We start from the raw sequence: 21,366 nt of genomic DNA on the forward strand, positions 1-21,366 counted from the left end.
AAAAAAAACGCAGTAAATGATAAAAAAAAATTGCATTTATTTCTAAAACTTTACACATTAAAGTTTCAATAAATTCATAACCTTATATAAAAAACATTTCTAGTTTACTATTGAAATTGTATTAAAATTTCAATAAATTAATAAATAGAAATATCATTAAATACCACATAAACAGTTATATTTTAAAATTTAAATTATCAATTAATTAAATAAATACAATTTTCAACATTTCTTTAAAATAATAGCTTTCATAGTAAATTCAATTAAACTAAAATAATAAAAAAACTGTTTTATCATTTTAAGAACCAAATTAATTAATTTATTTGCAGTTATTAGCAAAAATAGCGTTGTAGAAAAGATAAAAAAAACGCAGTAAATGATAAAAAAAATTGCGATTATTACTGAAACTTTACACATTAAAGTTTCAATAAATTAATTAATAGAAATTACTTCTTTAATTTCCTAATACACAAATACATTTTAAAATTTTAACTATCATTATCAAAACAAAAGATATAGAAACCGCTAACTTAAGTAATAAATGCAATTTTTAAAAGTTTGACAGCGCAAACCCCTTTTCCTCCCCTCCTTCAATGTTGATTGTATTATTTTTTTTTTAAGAGTGGTAGTCATGCCATGCTTAGCAGGTCAGATAGTTGAGCCGTTCTAAGAACCTAGATCGGGCACCGCCATTTTTCAGGTACAGGTAGTTCTTCGCAACTAACGCGCATGTGCGAAACCACCTGCTTGCTTCGTGGCATCGAATGTCAATTCATTTTCCAACCCGTAACCCATTCATCCTATGGATTCCACCCAGAGTATTTCGCGGATGAAATGGGGGAATATGCGACAGTGAGTGTGTTTTTAATCCGCGATTTAAAAGGGTTAGTTTTGGTTTTGTGATATGTTTTCTTTTTTGTCGCTGGAATTCGCAAATGTGTGCTCTAGATGATATTCTCAAGTGAATCATTTGCTGGATATATTTTCTTCGATACTGAAAATTTAAAGGTACACCATTGTTTTTGTTTCTGAAAATTTTTTTTCTTTCATTTAATTTTTATTGTGTTAGTCTGTATTGCATAAATTTATCTCTAGTAAGTTAGCGATCTTTACAAAATTAATAATTGCAATGGAAATAACAAAATGTATTTAGAGCTTTTTTTTCTTCTTTTTTTTTTTAGCTGCACCAAGATTGTTTATCATCCTAAAAACGCTATTAAATTTTTTGTGCATGAAAATTATTTGAACTTTGTTTCGTTATTTGCACTAAAAAATATCGCTTTTTCACTTTATCATTGCACTTTACTGCAATAATTCGTAAATAAATATTAGTATTAATTTATTAATAACTTAATATGTAAGAAAATAATAAATAATACGCACAATGATTATTAATTTTCAAAGATAGAAACACCATAAAGTTTTAATTATCAATGTTCCTTTCATTTAAGATCTGAGTATTAATTTACCCATTTACCATCTTTTTCGTAAAAATAAATCCCGGGACAACTGCCCCCTCTCCTCCCTACTATATCATTTGTTTATCTTTTAAAATGCAATATTGAGTCTTTTTTATAATAATATTAATTTTCCTCAAAAGAAAAATGAGGTATTTTATGCATTATTATAGTTTTTTAAGGAAGTTTAAGATATATTTTTCATTAGGTGTAAGAAAAGAAGCATTGTTTTTGTTACGATTTTTATTTAAAAAATTAATCGTGTTTCAGTTTATTTACGTAACAATGCATTTTTTCTCAAAGATATTTTAAAATTCATTCAAGTTTTCCATCGAAAATTTTTTTTAAAAAAATGCACTTATGAAGTTGCATTGCGGGAAAATGTAAACACGCAAATGCAAAATGTCACTTACCTGCAATCTGAATCAATATGCAGGAAAAACAATTTTACGGTTTAGTACTGGACATTCTTTTCGTTTCTAGATCTCTATGCTAACCTAGTCCAAACTTTTTGCACTGAAAATAATCCAAGAAGATAATATTAGTTTTTGCATTATTAAATTTTATATATATAGCATGGACTCGTTTGTCTACTGTATTTAATTAATTTCGTTAAAAAAATTCATTGTTGGTAACAAAATAATCAAAATTCAAATGTTATTTGCACAATTGGATTTTTTTTAAATTGTTTTAAATTTTTTGTTATTAACTTAGTGTATGAAAAATGTCATTTACCTGTACTCTAAATCAATACGCAGAAAAAACAAGTGCTAGATATCTTTCACGCTTATATATTTCTACATATATTTTCTTCGTCTAGATTTTTCTGCGCTAAAAGCTTGTTCGAGAGTATAATATTAGTTTTTGCATCATAAAACAATTTTTTAAACGATTATTTTTCTCCACGTTTATATATTTCTACATTTTTTTAGTCTAGATTTTTTGCGCAGAAAACTATTTAAAGGTTTAATATTAGATTTTACACCATAAAACAGTTTTTTCTTACAATTATTGCTCGTCATTTTTATATATTTCTAAATTTATTTAGTCTATAATTTTTGCTTTTCGGACTTCGTACTAGTTATTTTTCGCGCTTTTTTACGCGTACAATTTCTTTGTTTCGAATGTTTGCTCTGGAAACAATTCGTGGACGAAATAATATTTCCCGCAACATAAAACAATTTATTTATTTATTTTTAAAAAAAAGTATAATCGCACGTTTGTCTTACATTTTTGATGAATTTTAAATATACTTTTATGAACGAAAAAACTTTTGAGTGCAAATATTATTTACGAATTCGAAATTTTGTTAAAAATTTCGCTTCTTAACAATCACTTAGTAATAAGTTAAAAGTGTTTACCTGCAATCCGTATCACACTGCAGGAAAAACAATTTTCAGCTTAGTACTAGTTTTTCTTCATGTTTCTTTATTTATATATTTTCTTTGTTTCGTGTGTTAAATAATTATTGGAAAAATTTTCAGATTTTGTATTCATAAAACGAAATTTTTAAAATCGCCTTAATTCTTTGTCATATTCTTACAATCAATTTAAAATAAAACGTATAAATATTTTTAACTTTTTTGTATATACCTAAAGAAAGGTGTTTATGGATTTCTTTTCGTTTTTATTTAGTTTGTTCTTAAACATTCAATTTTTTTTAACTGTCTTTGTATCTTAAATCATTGTTAAGTTTATTATATTCTAAAAGGGCAACGCAGCATAATNTTTTCAGCTTAGTACTAGTTTTTCTTCATGTTTCTTTATTTATATATTTTCTTGGTTTCGTGTGTTAAATAATTATTGGAAAAATTTTCAGATTTTGTATTCATAAAACAAAATTTTTAATATCGCGTTAATTCTTTGTCATATTCTTACGATCAATTTAAAATAAACCGTATTAATATTTTTAACTTTTTTGTATATACCTAAAGAAAACTGTTTATGGATTTCTTTTAGTTTTTGTTAACTGTCTTTGTATCTTAAATCATTGTTAAGTTTATTATATTCTAAAAGGGCAACGCAGCGTAATTCACACTAAAACGCAGTATGGTCAGAACTACCAGAATATGGTAAAATTTACCGTGTTTCTGGTTTTATGGGAACTCAAAAAAAACTTAGTAATTTTTAACGAAGCGCTTTTGTAATGGTTTTGGAAAAATCACCAATGAAATACGGTTGTATAACGCGTAATAAAATTTGATAAATGTGGTAAAATTTGATAATTTTACCATAATACCTTAGAGCATGGCATAAAAATTACTTAATCGGTTAAATTTTCTTTTCAGTAGTAATAAGATAATAATTTTAAAAACCAGAATTTCCGGTTAATTGTCACTATATCAACGGAAAAATTACCAAATGAATGATTTAAATACCATATATTTTGGTTTTATTAATCAAAATTATGTGTTTTTTTTAACAGAAATGTCATTACCATGCGGTGTGGTAATTTTACCAGAATTTTTTTCTCCGTATTTAAAACATAGCATAAATAATATTTTACTTTTATTTTAATATTAAGCATAACAATTTTTAGTTCATTTTTTAATAAAAATATGAGTCTAAAATAAAACATTTACTTCGTTCTATTCTTACAGTTAGACTTACCTTTACAATTATTAGTTTAGGTATAGAATTTCAAAAATAAATTATTTTTTAAGGAAATTCAAAATTCTTATAATATTTTTTTTTCCAATTATGACATTACATATTATTGTTACTCATTAAAAAATATTTTTATTTATTGATTATTTTTTATTAAGTACTTAATACGAACATTATATTTAAATTATAGTAATTGTTATGTATTATCAATGTGTTATCTATTCTATGGGTAAAGGTAATATGCAATTTTTAAATGCAATTTGAAAATTCATTTTTTTTATAATATTAAGTTTAGGTTAATTAATTAAAAAAATATATATTTGTCTATTAGACTTTAAAACACGTAGTACTGATCTTTTCTATGCTAAGGATGTTCAGTCTAAGTCTTTTTCTTAGCAAATAGTATTAATTTTGATTCAAGCAGCTTTTTTATACAATCTAATCATTTTTCTAAACGTTTTTGTGAAAAATAAAAGTTTTTTTTTAACCCTGCAATTAATATGTTATAATAATTAAAGTATATGTAAATGAGCTAAATTGATGTTTTTAAATGCACAATGAAGATCATTTCAGCAATACAAATTTATTATAATATTTTAATATAATATTTTAATATTTAAACAAACACCAAAATCTTGCTTCCCAATTTTCGATTTTTTTTTCTCAATTTATTTGCCTTTTTTGCAGCTGTTTCAAAATATTTTATCTTGCGTTTTTGGAGTTGTTAAAAAATTTTTAAACGTCATTTACTGTTATATTCTGATATATTTATATGATAACAAGATTACTACATAACAAATAAATTTCTGAAAACATGAATAAGTTATATAATGGTTTTAATAATAAATTGATTAAACGAATGTAAATTGAACAAAATACTGAAACAAAAAAAAGACATAATGTGTGCACTGTAAATAACAACCAAAAGCTATATTCCCAGATGAAATACGGTAAAAAATACCCAAAATTCATGGTGCAAGTACTTTTTATAGTAAAATTCATTTTACCATAAAATTTTACATTAATATATATTTAATTGCAATGATTAAATGAATATTACTATATAATTATGTTATATCAGTATATGGTATATAATTATCAGGGGTCTGTTTAAAAGAAATTTGGGTCCGTTAACGGACCCTTCACAAAATATCTTTTCATAAAAACGGACCCTTCACAAAATATTTTAACTTAAAAACGGACCCTTCACAAAATGATTTTTCTTTTAATCGGACCCTTCACAAATTTGTTTATCTTCATTATTATTTTGTTAATTGAATAAACCCTTTCCAGGGCAGAAAACAAGAAAGATGGATGTAAACGAATTAAGTTTTGTCTTCGGCAGACGATTCTTCCATTATTCGTCCAAAATTAATATTCTGCGTTCAGCAGTATAGGCTAAATACCTAATATTTGTATGCTGCATCTCTAATTTAAAAGCAGCAATTGTTGTTTATTTTTTAAAATTTAAGTTTTTTAATTATAATTTTACAGTGTTTAGCATAATCTTGTATGTCTTTACAATTTGAAAACTCCTTGAAAAATTTTTTTTTTTGCTATAACGGACCCTATTTGCACAAATTCATAAAAGCGGACCCTGGTTGAAAGAATGTGAGTAAACGAAAAACGGACCTTTGACGAACGGTTGACGAAAAACGGACCTTTCACAAAATGTCTGGACAGACCCCTAATTATAGTATGGTATCAATCTCAATAACTTCTGGCGTAATATTCAGAATTTTAAATACTAATAGGCAATCTCCATGGTTTGAGAAGCCATCTTAAAACATGATAATAATTTAATTTACCGACAATTTAAGTTTCTAAATCAGACACTTAACTTTAAATTCTTGAAGTTAAATAATAACTTAAATAATATTGAAGTTAAATAACAGTTTCAAAATCAGACACTTAAATGTAAAATATATAATATATCCCAATCCACTGTAAAAATTTCTGAATCAAACTGCGGCATACGGCACTTTGGGTGCATCATCCATTAAATCCATTTTACCGTAAAATCCATTATTACCGTAAAATATTATACCGTAAATTTTATACTAATATATATTTAATTACAATGATTTCAGTAAATATTACTGTAAAAATTTTGGTATATCAGTTTTCTTTGTTCTATTTTTTTAACGTCAGTCCATCAGGAATTTTTTACAGTGTACTGAATACTTTACAATCCGCATTTTTAATTCAAGTATGGTTTTGAACTGAATTAGTTGAAGAAGGTTTTATAATATTTTTTTTTTTAAAAATTGATTTTAAAAAGTTAGTTAAGCTATTCATTTATTAAAAATTAATTTAAAATTCGCATTCACTCTTAATATTTTGTTTTAAGCACGTTTTACGTTTGAAGACTAATTATATACTCTTAATGTTCCTATTTTTAGTGTATACTTAAAAAGAAGATGGCATTGAGATAAAAGTATTCTACTTGCACTAACATAAATGAAAGATAAATTGTTATAATCTTAACCGTCTATGGAAAATCAATGATACATTTGAATTAAAAGAACCATCATTTAGCTAAAAAATTATTTATTTAATTAAAATTGTTCTAATCTTTATTTTCAGTAAACGCGAATATTATTTAAGAAGTAATGCATACGTAACTTAATATAACACCTGACAAAGAATAACAGCTGTTCTTCAAAATCAATGATCCGTATCCAATCTACAAATGATATGCAACTAATAACAACGAGCAAATGAACTTTAAAAATAGAGATATATCTATGAGCAGGGTTTATTCCGAACGTTTTCAGAAAGTTTCTGTTTTTTTTATAATTGCGAAAGAGTTACTAATAATTTTGTGAAATTGTGGAAAAATGATCCTTTCTTTGTGAAATTATACACGTAGAAAAAAAATTCTAGTAACCCTACCGTACTCATGTTAATGACACTTCTGGTTAAAAAAAAAAAGCAACATAATTTTGGTTAATAAAACCAAATTATAAAGTATTTAAACCATTAATTTCGGTAATTTTTCCGTTCATAGAGTAACGGTTTACCGGAAATTCTGGTTTTCAAAATTGTATTTCTTATTACCTCACATTTAGTAAAAATAAAAAAACTGAAGAGTAAATTTAGCCAAAATAGTAGTTTTATTTTGCCATACTCTAAGATATCATGATAAAATCAATAAATTTTATCACATTTACCAAATTTTATCACATATTATAAAACCAAATTTAATTGGTAATTTTATTAAAAATATAACCAAGGCGTTTTTGCAAAAGTATCGATCTTTATATTTTTCCCATTGACGATTCGGTTTTCCCATAAACGCGGTTAATTTTGTCATATTCTGGTAGTTTTCTCGTAGTAGTTTTTTTCTCAGTGTCTCATAGTACTCAATGTCTCATATGAAATTACAGCAGAATCAATAATATTCTGTATCTGTGGGGAAAAAACACAAGAATCATGAGTTTTTTGAAGTTATTTTTTGAAATTATAAATTATGGATGTCGTCAACTCTGGTTCTAAAATGAAAAATAATGTGAAAAAGCTCATTTTAAGATGAAATATTTTGTGAAGGGCCCGATTTCACGATAAAATATTTTATAAAAAGGTCTGTTTAAAACATCAAATATTTCATGCCAAGTCCGTTTTCACCATAACTTTTTTTTATGAAAGATCTCTGTTTTAACTGTAAAAATAATAATTACTGTTATAACAATAATTTTGTTTTAACAATAATAATTCCAATAAGGGATACAAATCTCTCAAAATATGAACCCTATTTAGCTTGAAATTATATCGTTTAAAACTGGGTAAATCAATTGTAATAAGAGCTTTTCTAATTAGAAATCTGAAACATGTAATTGCATTTTATTTTCAGTAACTGCATTTTGTGCATTGAATTATAATTTGACTGCTTGGCCCCATAAATGTTATTCTTTTTTTCACTGAGGGTATTGAAAATTTTGAATACTTTTCACTAAACATTTTATTCTTTACACTTGGCATAGTGAAAACATTAATTGCGAGGGTTATTCCAGGCTTTTTTGTGAAAATTCCTGTTTTGTGACATTGTAAAGCAAATACTCCTAAATTTCTGAATATGTAAGAAAAATGGTCCGGCTTTTGTAAAAATGTCTTTCAGAGAGTATGAAAATTTGATATATATTTTTTTATGTTATAATTCTTTAAAAGAACATAATTCACCATTTCCTTTTTGATGTTTATGAATGTAAATTAATTAATAATATAAAATAAAGAGAATGCTTATTATTATATCTTTTTTTTCCTCAGAAACTAAAGAATTTAAAAAAATTAATTCTTATAAAAATTCATAGATAATTTTTTTCTTCAAAATAATTTTTTTTCTTACATTTTACACAATGTAAAAAATTCCAAAATAAATTACGTTATTAGGTACCGGAACTTTTGGTACATCATCAGTAAAATATATTATTATCGTGAAATATTAGACCGTAATTTTTATAGTAATATTTATTTAATTAGAGTGATTCAATAACTTCACTGTAATTAATACTGTAAAAACTACGGTATATGAGATTTGTTGTTTCGTCACATATTTCGGTCAAAATAGATTTTACGGTAATATATACCGGCACTCTGTACTGGTGCCTGTACTTTTTACCGTTATGTGATCCGTAATTTTTTTACAGCACGTTCAAAAATTTTATTATACCAAGTATATTCTCTTAGTAATTTTAAGAAACAGTGGTATAAATAGTATGATTTATTTATCAGTTGTAAAGGTGACTATTAATTATGTTAATATTAAATATTTCTAAATCCTTTTTATTAATAAATAATAAACTATAAGTTTCACACCACAGTAAAATATTTAAACAAGTTTAAGAAATAAAGAAGTTTTTGTTATTGAAGTAATGCAATTTTCATACATTAAATTTTATCTTTTTTATTATTGTTTATAAAAAAGAAACAGTATTTATTCGATTTACAAGCTCGTTAACAGAAACCCCACACCACAATAGCGCTGCTGCACATTATAATATCATATGCAGATTATTTTCCTTTAAGTGTTCTTTTTCTTTTTAAAAAGCAAATAAACAAATAGGGAGAAATTGCAGAGACTCCTTTTTAAAACATCCCTAAACTTGTTTCCAATGAAAATAAAAATAAAAAGATGAATCGATAGAACATTTCAAAAAAGAAAAAGATTACCGGTTTAACTATACGGAGATTTATTCCATTTTTAAAAAAGAAAAATATTGTATGCAATTTCACTTAAACATAAACGTCATAAAGGTTTTATACATAATATTTAAGAATCTTATGTAAAATTTTGCTGCATGTATGTCACATTGTAAGAATTTTCATTTTTAAAATACAGTAAAATAACCCGAAGCAGTGAGTCCATCCAATTAACCGTAAAGTTCACGGTAAAAAATATTTTTCATATTTACGGTTTTGATACCGTTTACAACTAATATGGTTAAAAAACGATGAATACATAACTGTACGGTAGCAATTAGCTTGGTTTCGGAAGCGTGAAAAGAAATTTTTATTGAACATTGGAGATAGTTTAACAGCTTTATGGAGCTGTCACCATGAGAGTATCGTGTTCTAACAGCCTAGGGTCACAAATTGGGGAGTACAGGCCACTAGAAGTTTTTCATGTCTTGAAGTGAATGAAGGGAATCTTATGGTGTCAACGTTGGGATTCGAACCACCATTCTGTCAGTCATGAGATTGACAGATTATCCCTCTAGTCTATGAAAATGTACTCAGGTGCAAGGAACTAAGTGACTTCATTAAGTGATCCTAGTTGGTGAGATAAAATTTTGGTTGTTTAACCATATTAGATTAAAGCAATAAATATACGGTTTTTCTCATAGCTAACAGTTTGAATTCCATCTTATTAATGGTTATTTCACTGTTTTGTTGGAATACGGTAAAATAGCAATTAAATAAATTGTTATTTAACTTTTTTTCCGAGAAATTACTATCAGTGTAGATTAGGCTGAATTTTTACAACAATTGTTACTGCCTTGAGGTCGCAGACAAATTTGGTTTGATGATTGCTGCAAATATGTTCCGTTAGTGGGTTTACAAAAAACTATAAATTAAGTTTTTAGCTTAAATATTTTTAAAAAGCATAAATTTCTTTTGAAAGTTTTATTTTCAAGCAAAGCGTTTAGCAACAAGTTTCAGTAAATCTGTCAAGCGGTACAAAAAGTGAATTCATAGCTAACAGTGTGAAATCAATTCAGAAATTAAAAATTACATAAAAACTGCACATTTGTAAATATCTTGTGTGGTATTATATAAATAAACGACTAATATAAGAGGGAAATAATGAAAAAGCATATACACATACTTAATGTGTAAAATAATGTCTAATCTGTATCAGGTGATTTAATAATTGAATGTATCACTATAGTCATAAAAACAATTTCAAAAATCGAATTTTTTTTCTCTCACTTGATTGACTCGTAGGTATTTTTTATTTTATCCGATGTTTAGCAAGTTTAAGTAAATTTGTCAAACAGCCCATAAATGAAATTCATGTGAAATCAATTTCGAAAAAATTAGAGATTTAAAAGTTACATAAAAAACTGGTCATTTGTAAATATGCTGTGTAATATTATATAAATAAACGACTAAAATAAGAAAAAAAGGAAAAAGCGTAGACACATATGCGATACTTGTATGATAAATAATATCTAATCTGTATCAGATGATTTAATAATTGAATATGCCATAGTATTATGAAAACAAATTCAAAATTTTTTTTTATTTATTTATTTATTTATTTTTTTTGCTCTTGACTGCTTTTTAGTAATTTTTTTTATATTCCATATTTAGAAAGTTTCAGTGCAGTTTGTCAAATATCCCAGAAATTAAATTACACAAATATACAAATAGTTACAAGTGTGAAATCAATTTCGAAATTAAAAGATTTAAAAGTTACATAAAAAAACTGCACATTATAAATTGTGTAGTAATGTAAGAAAAAAAATAAAAAACATAGACGCATGCTTAACTCCTATATGAGAAATAAAATCTAATCTGTATCAGATGGTTTAATAATTGAATATGTCATAGTAATAATGAAGAACAAATTAAAAAATTGAATTTTTCTCGCAACTAACTCGGGTAATTTTTTATTATACCCGATGTTTGCTGTCGAGAAAATTTTACTATTAATATTAGGTTTCTAAGGAGAATTGATTTAAATTTAAATATTTCAATTTGAATAGAATAAACAAATCTAAATATTTCTGATGTTTAAAGTTTAGAAAATTTAATAATTAATATTAGATTTATAAGGAGAACAGATTTAATAATTAATATTAGATTTGTAAAAAAAAAGAAAACAAATTTAATATTAAATATTTCAATTTGAATCTAATAAATAAATATAAGTACTTTTGATGTTTAAAGTTTAAATTTTTTTAAAAGTTAATATTACTTGTGTGGAAAATATATTTAAACTAAAATATTTCAATTAGAAACTAATAAATAAATCAAAATAGTTCCGATGTTTAAAATTTAAAAATTTCTATAATTAATATTAGATTTGTAAATAGAACAGATTTAAAGTTAAATATTTCAATTTGAAAATGATAAATAAAACACGTATAAATCTAATGCTATCAAAATAATATTTAATTAAGAAATATTTTAGTATTCTAATTGTTTGAAAATTTTAATTATATTGCTTTATTACTTTTTAATTAATGTTTGCAATTTAAAAACTGATATGGAATAACATAATTATTTTTAACTATTTATATACATTATACCATCACTTCCTTCTTTACTATTGCTGTATGATTTTAATAAATCTTCTCATTTGCTAAGTCTTATTATGAAAAAAAGTCTGCAATTTCAGTAATAATTATGTTATTATTTTTCGTACTCATTTAAAAGTTGTATAAAATTTGTATTGATATCAATAGCATATGAACTCAGCACTATTGTTGTTTTTCTGTACTCTATTCTAGCTTCTTAAGATTTATATCATTAGTACTTAGCCCTCAATTAAGTAATAATTATTTTTTCAATTAAATATAATTAGAAAAACAATTCCATTCATAAACATTACATATGGCCCATTAACAACAGCTACATCGTATTTAAAACTATAGCATTTTTATTTAAGCGCTTAATGTTTATTTTCTTTTTCTTGAAATTGCCAGAAAAAAATCTAAATCTTATTTTTCTTTATCATTGACTTTATGGGCTTTATCATTGGCTTTATCACGGGCTTTATCACGGGCTTTATCAAATGGGCCTTATCATTTACTTTATGGGCTTTATCATTGACTTTATCTCATAATATACCATTTAAGAGAAGGAAACTTTTTATTTTGATTGTATCATATATGGTACAATACAGTTATGATAACCATAATTTTAAGAATTTTGCCAATTACGGGGAGACATTTTTATTTGTACGTGAAAATTGTCAAGTTATTTTACGAACGTTGCGGTTATAAATATCGTGAGCCTATTTTATAGGTTTAAAAACTACATGTAACCGCAAAATATACTCAAAAGCAAATAAATTTTCATTTCTTGAATACTAGTGAGAACAACTTGAATAATATTTCTGAAGGATAAAAACTACAAATTATAAGGATAATCTTTTTGTAGTTTGAAGCAATTATGTTTTCAATTTTTAAAGCTGCAATTCGTATTGGACAGAATCGAAATTTTGAAACAACGTTATATTCTTAAGCTATATCGATTTTTCACAATATACTCAATTTTGTGAAAAATTGATATTTTTCCAGTTTTACTGATTTTTATTATTTTTTTATCGGTCAATATTTTAATTACCCAAATAAAGCTTATTAACTCTCATGATTATATCTCGTTCGATAATTTTTCTTAAGGTCAAAAAATAAAAGTGTAATATTATCGTTGTTGTAGCAGAATCGTTTAAGAGCTTATCGTTGTTGTCGTATATATTGCTATCTCTAATATCACGATATTATCGCTTGTAATATTTATAGTTATCAGTAATGCTCCCGACATTATCGTATTCACTATTGATCGTAATAGATTACACTCACATCAAATTTCGAGAATACGTTTTTTAAATATGCATATCGTGACATTTGAAAGACATCGATAATTTTACGAAATATCGAGATTACCGAGCTCTAGTTGTTTTGTCTTTTTGTAAACTTGGACCAAAAAGACCATTTTCATGATAGATTTCAATGTGTATTTACGCAAAATATTTCTTTCATTGGAAACTACTTTTATCATATTTAAAATTTAAGTATATCCACATGTTTTATGTAAACTTTTATTTATAAAATTAAAAAAAAGAGATAGTTACTAAATATTTTTTTACTACTTCAACCTCCGCACTTGCTGTTATTTTTTAGTTGCACTCGAGCTTCACTTTTGGTTGACGGATTAGTATTAATATTTAATGACGATTATAAGATAATGCACACACTACTACATTATCACACTATTATATATATATATATANCACAACAGAGGACAGCACAAAGAGAGAGAGAAGCATCCATGCCCAGAGCGGGATTCGAACCCGCAGCCTATGCGCTTCGCAGTCAGGCACGCTAACCGCTCGGCCACCTGACCGGCTATTTGCCAGAATTGTTGCTCATTTCGCGTTACCCAGTGGGCACCTGTGAACCAAAGTCACGGAGGCGAGCAACATTGCCCACGCCACACTGCCACAAACCCGTTTATAGGGTCGGCCACATTCACACATCATACACACAACAGAGGACAGCACAAAGAGAGAGAGAAACATCCATGCCCAGAGCGGGATTCGAACCCGCAGCCTATGGTACTGAACCTTTTAAGGCACAATCGGTGATAGATCAGATGCCCAACCTTCAGCACAGGGAATCGAACCTCGGTCCAAGCCATATTAAACGAAGAATAAACCCATCACATCGCCGCTTTCAAGCTGACGTAACTTAATTTATCTGTCTACTTAAAATTTAGCAATGATCAACCAGTTACCAGTGGTAACCAATAGAAACAGTGCAAACAACTAGTTCCCATTCACAACCCCCAAAATTTCGGCAATTGATTGATTTATTCTACTCAACTCCTCGTCTGGCTCAGATATCTCAATAGCGCCATTTTTTTTCTTCTTAAAATAATAGTTGTTTTTTTTTAAATCCATGCTTAAATCGAACCTCACGAGAGGAAAAAGTAGGAAATTGACAAATCGATCCCGTATCATCAAAGCTTCCGAAAATTTAACTCAAGGCCTCTAACTCACGAGGGTGTGACACCCACTGATGCGCTGCCTTTTAGAGAAATCCAATCCTTTTTCCCTCCGCAACAATGGCCTGCATGCCTGGTTGACTGGCGACTGAAACAAAGCTACATGGTTCGGATCTTTGGTTCAACCAAGTTCACGAATTGTCTTCCAAATATACTTACTCTACATTATGGATGAAAAAGTAACTTTTCCCCCTTATATTATTCGTTGAAGGGGAAAAACGTATTTCTGTATAACAGTCAGTCAAGTATAACAATTTTTAAGAATTGATTATTTTACGCTTTTAATTAAAAGTTTTAGAATATTTTCTTTGTTTTACTTCACATAGTTTTATTTCGGTTAGATCGTCAAAAGAGTTATTTTTTTTTTCTTAATTTTTTCTTTGTTATTTTTCTTTTAATTTTTATTGTACTTTTCTAAGAAATAAATGGTTCACTTAATAACAAAGAAAATGCTTTGCTGAAGATAAGCATTACTTTTAATATAAATTTTCATAAGAGGACATTTTGGAATATAATTTGATTTGACGTCGCATTACTAGAGCCTTACTGATCTGCTATTTGCGAAGTTATTGGCGTTGTTTGGCGCAGTAAGTCCTATCAGATGATAAAAATCGCCCATTCTACACAGTCCTCATCTTCCCATCTCTGCATCTCGCTCAAGAACCGTTATTACACTTTTTGCAGCTCTGATGCAACTGGGATTTATATTACAGGATTTCGAACCACTTAGACATGATCCGACACCTCCTATCACGTGAATCGTGTCGTGGTTTAAGCCATCGTATGCGAAGTTCCTACCCACCAGTACTGATTGGCGAGTTTAAATTATATTCGTTGGTAAAAAAATAAGATGTACAGCGTGCAAAAAATAAAGGGAACACCCTGAATAACTTTTGATCTAAACATCTGATTTTCGGGTTCTAGAACTCAATCTTAATGGTTCAAGGAAGTGACCTCAATTATGCTAATCAGTTAGGGCAGAAGATATTTTAAGTTAAGAAATCACAAAAACGTACTAACCTCGAATAAATATAACTTTTTTTTAACGAATTGTGATTTCTGACCACCGAAATAAAAAAGGGTAGCCGCAATCTGGAAAATATGGTCCCAATAAGTTTGGTTAGGAAAGCGGTCCAAAGTTTGAACCCCTTCATGTTAATTTTATCATATTTAAGTGAAAGTTCCGCCTTTTATTTTCTTATAAGATAAAGTGTTTTGTACCTGAATGAAAACTTGGTCTTAAATGTGGTTGAACTTTTTTATTATTTCATGGTTTATTCTTGAACCAGAATATAAACAAACTTAATAGAGTATTAAGGTGAACTATGTTTCCAGTTTTATTTTTTCTTGTTCTTGGAAAAAATGTAATGTGTTTCAAGCTTGGATAGAAATTTACACAAAAAAAAAATGATTTTATGAAAGATTTAAGAAGATGTTATATGAGGCATGATTCAACTTATATTAAGCCTCAATCATAATTCATTTTATTTTTTTAATAAATTTTAAAAAAATTTTTTGTTTTGTTTGAAAGTTGATGTTATAAAAGTTGAAATATTCAAAATATATCCCGATTTCTTGTTTAATTGAAATCAGTAACCAATCGAAGCTCAATTCTTTCACGAACTCTCTTCATCGATTGTATTTAATTTCGAAATGGATATAAAGAAAGTTCATTGCTTACACAAACCTCCATATCAGAAAACGGACAATGTGGATGAGTCTACAAAATAAACGTTCTTCACTTCATAATGGACTTTTTTTTTCTTCTGACAGTGCTCAAGGGTTACCCTTTCTATTTTAAAGTTGAGCAATCAGCGGCTGAATCTCTTAGAAAGTTGTTCAAGATGAGGCCCAAGCGCACTGAACCGTTAAATATGTTAGGAGTAGGTTATATAGAAGATTCTGGAGCCCTTATGAGCTAAAAGCTTGCTTCGTCTTTGTGTTCGATTCCACCTGCTCTTCATGGCCTCCCTCCCCAATTCCCATTGTTTCCCTTTCGTTGAATCTGAAGAGAAGAAATCGTTCTAGAATGAACAATGACCAGCCATTGCTGGTGTTAGATGTACCGCGCCGATTGAAATGTGTCGCCTCTTAAGTTGTGCAAGTTTTTCCGAAGTCTTTTTTAAAACAACCCTCGTAAATGGAAGGAAGTGTTTATCAACGGTGCCTGATCATTATGTCATCGTATACTTGCAAGAGATGATGGCAAGGCAACCGTGCGTTAAGCATTAATGGGCAGATATTGTTTTCTATCAGACCCTTACACTTTGGCGCTTCCAGAGACAAGCATTTTCACTTGTTATTTGAATTATTTATTTTGCGTTTTTGTTAATGTTCGCGCTTTAATTTTATCTTAGTTAGAATCGTTAGCTGCGTGAAGAATTTATGAATAATATTTTCGGTAGCATGTAGGGGAACAGATTTCCTATTGAGCGGTCATATATTAAAAATTCGAAGAAGAAAAATTTATCTTTGATATGCTTAGTTCCTGAAAATAAATTGCATCGAAATACAAACAAAGTTGATATACTTAAAATTTAATGTGTGCTCACGTCTTTCCTATATACGTATTTGGAAAGGATTGTAAAGTTTGCTACTTATACGGTTAAAAAAAAATCTGGTAAAATTACCGTTCTATATGGCAATGACATTTCAATTAAAAAAAGACAACATAATACTGGTTAATAATAGCAAAATATGTGGTTTTCAAACCATCCATTTGGTAACTTTTCCGTTCATATGATGACGATTTACCTTAAATTCTGGTTTTTGACATTATAGTTCGTATAACCACACATTTAGTAAAAAATACAATACCGAAAAGTTATTTTAACCAAATAAATGGGTTTTTTATACCATGACTTAAGGTATCAGCATAAAATTACCATACTTTACCACATTTACCAAATTTTTCACATATTATAAAACCATACTTCACTGTCAATTTTAACAAAATCATTACCTAAGCGTTTCAGTAATAATTACCGAATTTTTTGGGGTTCCCATAGAACCAGAAACATTATAAATTTTACCATATTCTTTTAGTTTTATCCATCCTTTTTTATAAGTGTTTGTTTGCATTTATCTTAACAGTAATATTTTGATTAATTTTATGCTATATCATAAAAGTGAAAGAAGCGAAAAATATTCAAAATTATGCCTTACTAATACATATATTAATGACGTGTACTTGATGGTGGTGTGGCAAAGAGAAGGCATACAAAGTTAGTTCGTTTTTTTATTATTAATTTTTAAGAAACTATCATTTATACTTCCTTTTTAAACTATGTATAAGGATTATCGAATTGTAGTCAAGTCTGAAAAAACTGTCTATTTTACTTTTGCAAAACAAGGCTACTTTAAGTTTGAAAGTGTTTTCTTATTTTATTTCAATGTAATTTTCTGCGTTAAAACTACAGGGGCTTAATATTAGCAATTAATTACAGTGATGTGAATGAATGTTTACAGAGAAAAAAAAATTACATTTCTATTTTTTATTATTTTGAAAACAATATGGAGCATTATTCGATCTTATTTTTTAGCAGTCTAAAGCTATAGTTTTAAATATTGAACTCATTAAAAGAAATAATTTTCAACAACTTAGAACTATTGAAAGGAACCATATCTTTTATTCGGCATAAATACCTGATTTCTCAAAAATAATAAATATCGATTTAATAATTCGATTTAATAATTGATAATTTCTCAAAAATAATAAATAAAATTTGGTTCTATTTTTTTCAAAATAACTAAAGATTAAATTAACATATATAGGTATCAAATTTGAGTATAAAAATATATAATATGGAAAAAAAACCAGTTAAGGCAGGCTTTATTTTTAAAAAATTACTACTTTTTTAATGAAAACCAGAAGTATTTTTGGTAAAACTAGCAATTTTTATTACAGTTATATATTTTAAGAAATAATGCTCAACATTCATGTGTATAGAATTTATAATCTGAGCAATGTTTTTTTTTTATATTAAAGCAATGATCTATAGCAGTGTTTCCCAAACTTACGACTTTTGTGTACCCTTTATAAATTTTTCGTAACGCTGTGTACTCTAATAAAAAAATTAATGTAGATTTTACTATAAAAAAATTGCATAAAAGTTAAAAATTACAACTGGCTTTTAACAATACTAATTATTAACTGTTAACTCATCGAAAAATAGCCAATTGAAAAATACTTAATTGTAAATTTTCAAGGAGAGCTTTGTTTTTAAATAAAATTTTTTTGAAATGTTCTTTTGTGGTAATCGCATAAGAACGCGTACCCCAGCTAAACTGCTCCCGTACCCCTGGGGGTACGCGTACCACACTTTGGGAAACACTGATCTAGGGAATCATTTTTTTGATTGAAAGCACTCTCATAAAAGTTAATATTTAGTTACTTTTTTACTATCATTTTACATTGAGAAAAAAAAAACATAGTCAAAACTTCCAGAACTTGGTAATGGTGAAATTTAACGTGTTTGTGGCTCTGTGGGAACACCAAAAATCTCAGTAGTATTTTACCAAAGTGCTTTGATAATGAGTTTAATAAAATTTGGTAATTTTGTCATTATACCTTAGAGCCTGGTATAAGAAACAATAACCCGTTAAATTTACTTTTCAGTTTTGGCAATTTTTACTAAATGTGTGGTAATAAGAACTATAATTTTGTAAACCAAAATTTCTGGTAAACCGCTACTCTGTAAACGGAAAAATCTCCAATTGAATGGTTTAAATACCGTATAATTTTTTAACCAGAATTATGTTTTTTTTACTTGGAATGTACAGTACGGTAGTTTTTCCAGTTATCTTTTTCTATGTGCATCTCTCTCAATTTCTCTAATCTGTAAATTTTGTATTTGACCTTTGAGAATCAAAATAAATGCGTTGAAAAAGCTAATTCTTTAAAACCATTTTCTTTAAATAACACTGAATTTAGGGTGGTTTAAATATATAATTGTATTTAATCAACATAAGCACGATCTGGAGATTTCCTACCAACTGCCTATTCACAGAATCGTAAAATACCTATAAAAATATTAGCATAAACTGCCTCCGAATTCTTTCTTCGAACGCCATTTTCTTGATTTTGCCATCTCTATTCCACGATAATCCCAATAATTGACGAAAATACGCTTTATTCCAGCATTGTTTATTCCTCCGTTCTACAATTCACACTTCAAAAGATTTATTCCTGGTCTCACAACATAATACATTCTATGGAAATTCAAAACAAAAACGTTGTGGTTTCCTTTCCTCCAAAAGTAAATAAAAAAATGGCATTTCCCGAAACTTCATCGCTAAGGTCTATCATCTTGCCAAAATGGTAGGCAAAAATCAGCCAAGCTTGGCATACTAAATCTACTCAGCTTCCAAAGGCGTGCCAAGACGCTACTTGAAAGTGTTTTGGTTAGTAAGGCATTCCATCTTTTATGGGCATTTGAAGATAGAAGTACGATTGCCATCACTCTAGTTATTGCTGCCATTTATCTTGACATTTGAATACTGACAGGAATATTTAGTGCTAGACATCGTCATGAAAATATTGCCTGTTATATAGTTCATATTTTCCATAAATTATGGAAAGCGAGTTTCCTATTTATAGTCATAAAAATTCAACGTGATTATAAGCTGAGATATTAGTTCCTCCGTAGTTATCATTCTTTTCAGAAACTGAATAAGTTTGTGGATTCAGGTTGTTAAGGCTTGGGTTCATTAATTATGGAAAAATGAAATGTTCTCTGGGTTTTAAAATTACAGAAAGAAGATAGGTTAAAACTCTTGTCATTATACGATATTAACAGATAAACTGTTTGAAATTTCTCGGAAAAAATAATTAACTTACAATTTTTTTCATTGTTCTCATTGTTATATGGAACCAAAACAGTCAAACAACCATAAAAATAGATGGTAATAAAACTTTTAACTATGAAAAAAATCGTTTATTGACTGTTTTCATTTATTGTATCCGACTACTTTCGACAGCTTTTTTTTAAAAATATTAATATAAAATTTAAAAAAAAAAACAGTTTATTTGTTGTATTATACGTAATAACTTATAAAACAAGCAAAAAAATTTTAATATTAGTTTAAAAAGCCATTTTTAGGTAGAAAAAAATGAGGCATATTTTTGCATATACGCTAAACACAGTAAAGAAATTTCTATTGCTTAAAACAAAAAATCCTTTGAGGATTTCATTACTATCAACACTATCGTTATCAACTGTGTTTTGAACTATTATCTTAAAAGTCAATGCATATACTACTGAGTTAGGGATCAATGTAGTTATTCTACTTTTTTCTCTTAGTCTTAGTCGGTTTTTTAACCATATCAGTTGTAAACGGTTTCAAAACCATAAAGGTAAAAAATTTTCCTAATCGTTAACTTTACAGTTAATTGAATAGACAGGCTGCTACCGGTAGCTTTACCGTAATTTTAGAATGAGAATTCTACCCTTGTATAAATTACGCAGTTGTTGCCAAATTTTCTCGCGGAACTTACTTCAGCATTATTTGGTTTCTGCAAACTTAAGGCTTTTGTTCAAAACTACATGTTTTACAGCTGATATCGCTTTTCTTTTACATACTTATTTTACTTTTTTTTATTAAAAGGTGGTATTAAGATTATTTTGACTGTGTAAGTTATAAAGCGGTAACTATGCAATATGGTTTACCGGAAGAAAAATTTTTTTTAATCAACCTTGCATTTGATAAGCAAGAATATTTTTAATGTGGCTTTTTAAAGAATTTTCAAACCAAACTTGTTCGACTGTACAAAGTTACTTATTGCTCAAAATTGCTCAAAAAAATATTGGGTTTATATTTTAATCGAGGTTATATTTTAATTAAATTCGTATCATTAATATACCATATGTCACAAAATTTTCAAGTTAGATGGTTTAAAAGAGTATAGGTGAAGGAATGAAATATGTAACCAAAAATAATTTTTAAATAAATTACATTGAGTTTCGCTTTATATATATATCGATTTTTTTGGCAATAAATAGGTTTATAAGCAAAATTAAGAGCTATTCAATAAAACGACCTAAAGTGTTTTCTATTAACACAAATTGGA

At 27.4% G+C, this 21,366-nt stretch overlaps 1 protein-coding gene across 1 annotated transcript in view; it reads left to right on the forward strand.

The window, feature by feature from the left end:
• The first annotated feature begins 698 nt into the window (after nucleotides 1–698).
• Nucleotides 699–21,366, forward strand: part of LOC107437506 (uncharacterized) — a 76,520-nt gene continuing 55,852 nt past the window's right edge. Inside the window, exon 1 of the mRNA XM_016049530.4 lies at nucleotides 699–1,008. The gene's annotated coding sequence lies outside the window, so the exon portion shown is untranslated. The remainder of the gene's footprint in view (nucleotides 1,009–21,366) is intronic.

The sequence above is a fragment of the Parasteatoda tepidariorum genome, chromosome 3, assembly GCF_043381705.1.
Source record: "Parasteatoda tepidariorum isolate YZ-2023 chromosome 3, CAS_Ptep_4.0, whole genome shotgun sequence".
Classification (NCBI taxonomy): Eukaryota; Metazoa; Arthropoda; class Arachnida; order Araneae; family Theridiidae; genus Parasteatoda; species Parasteatoda tepidariorum.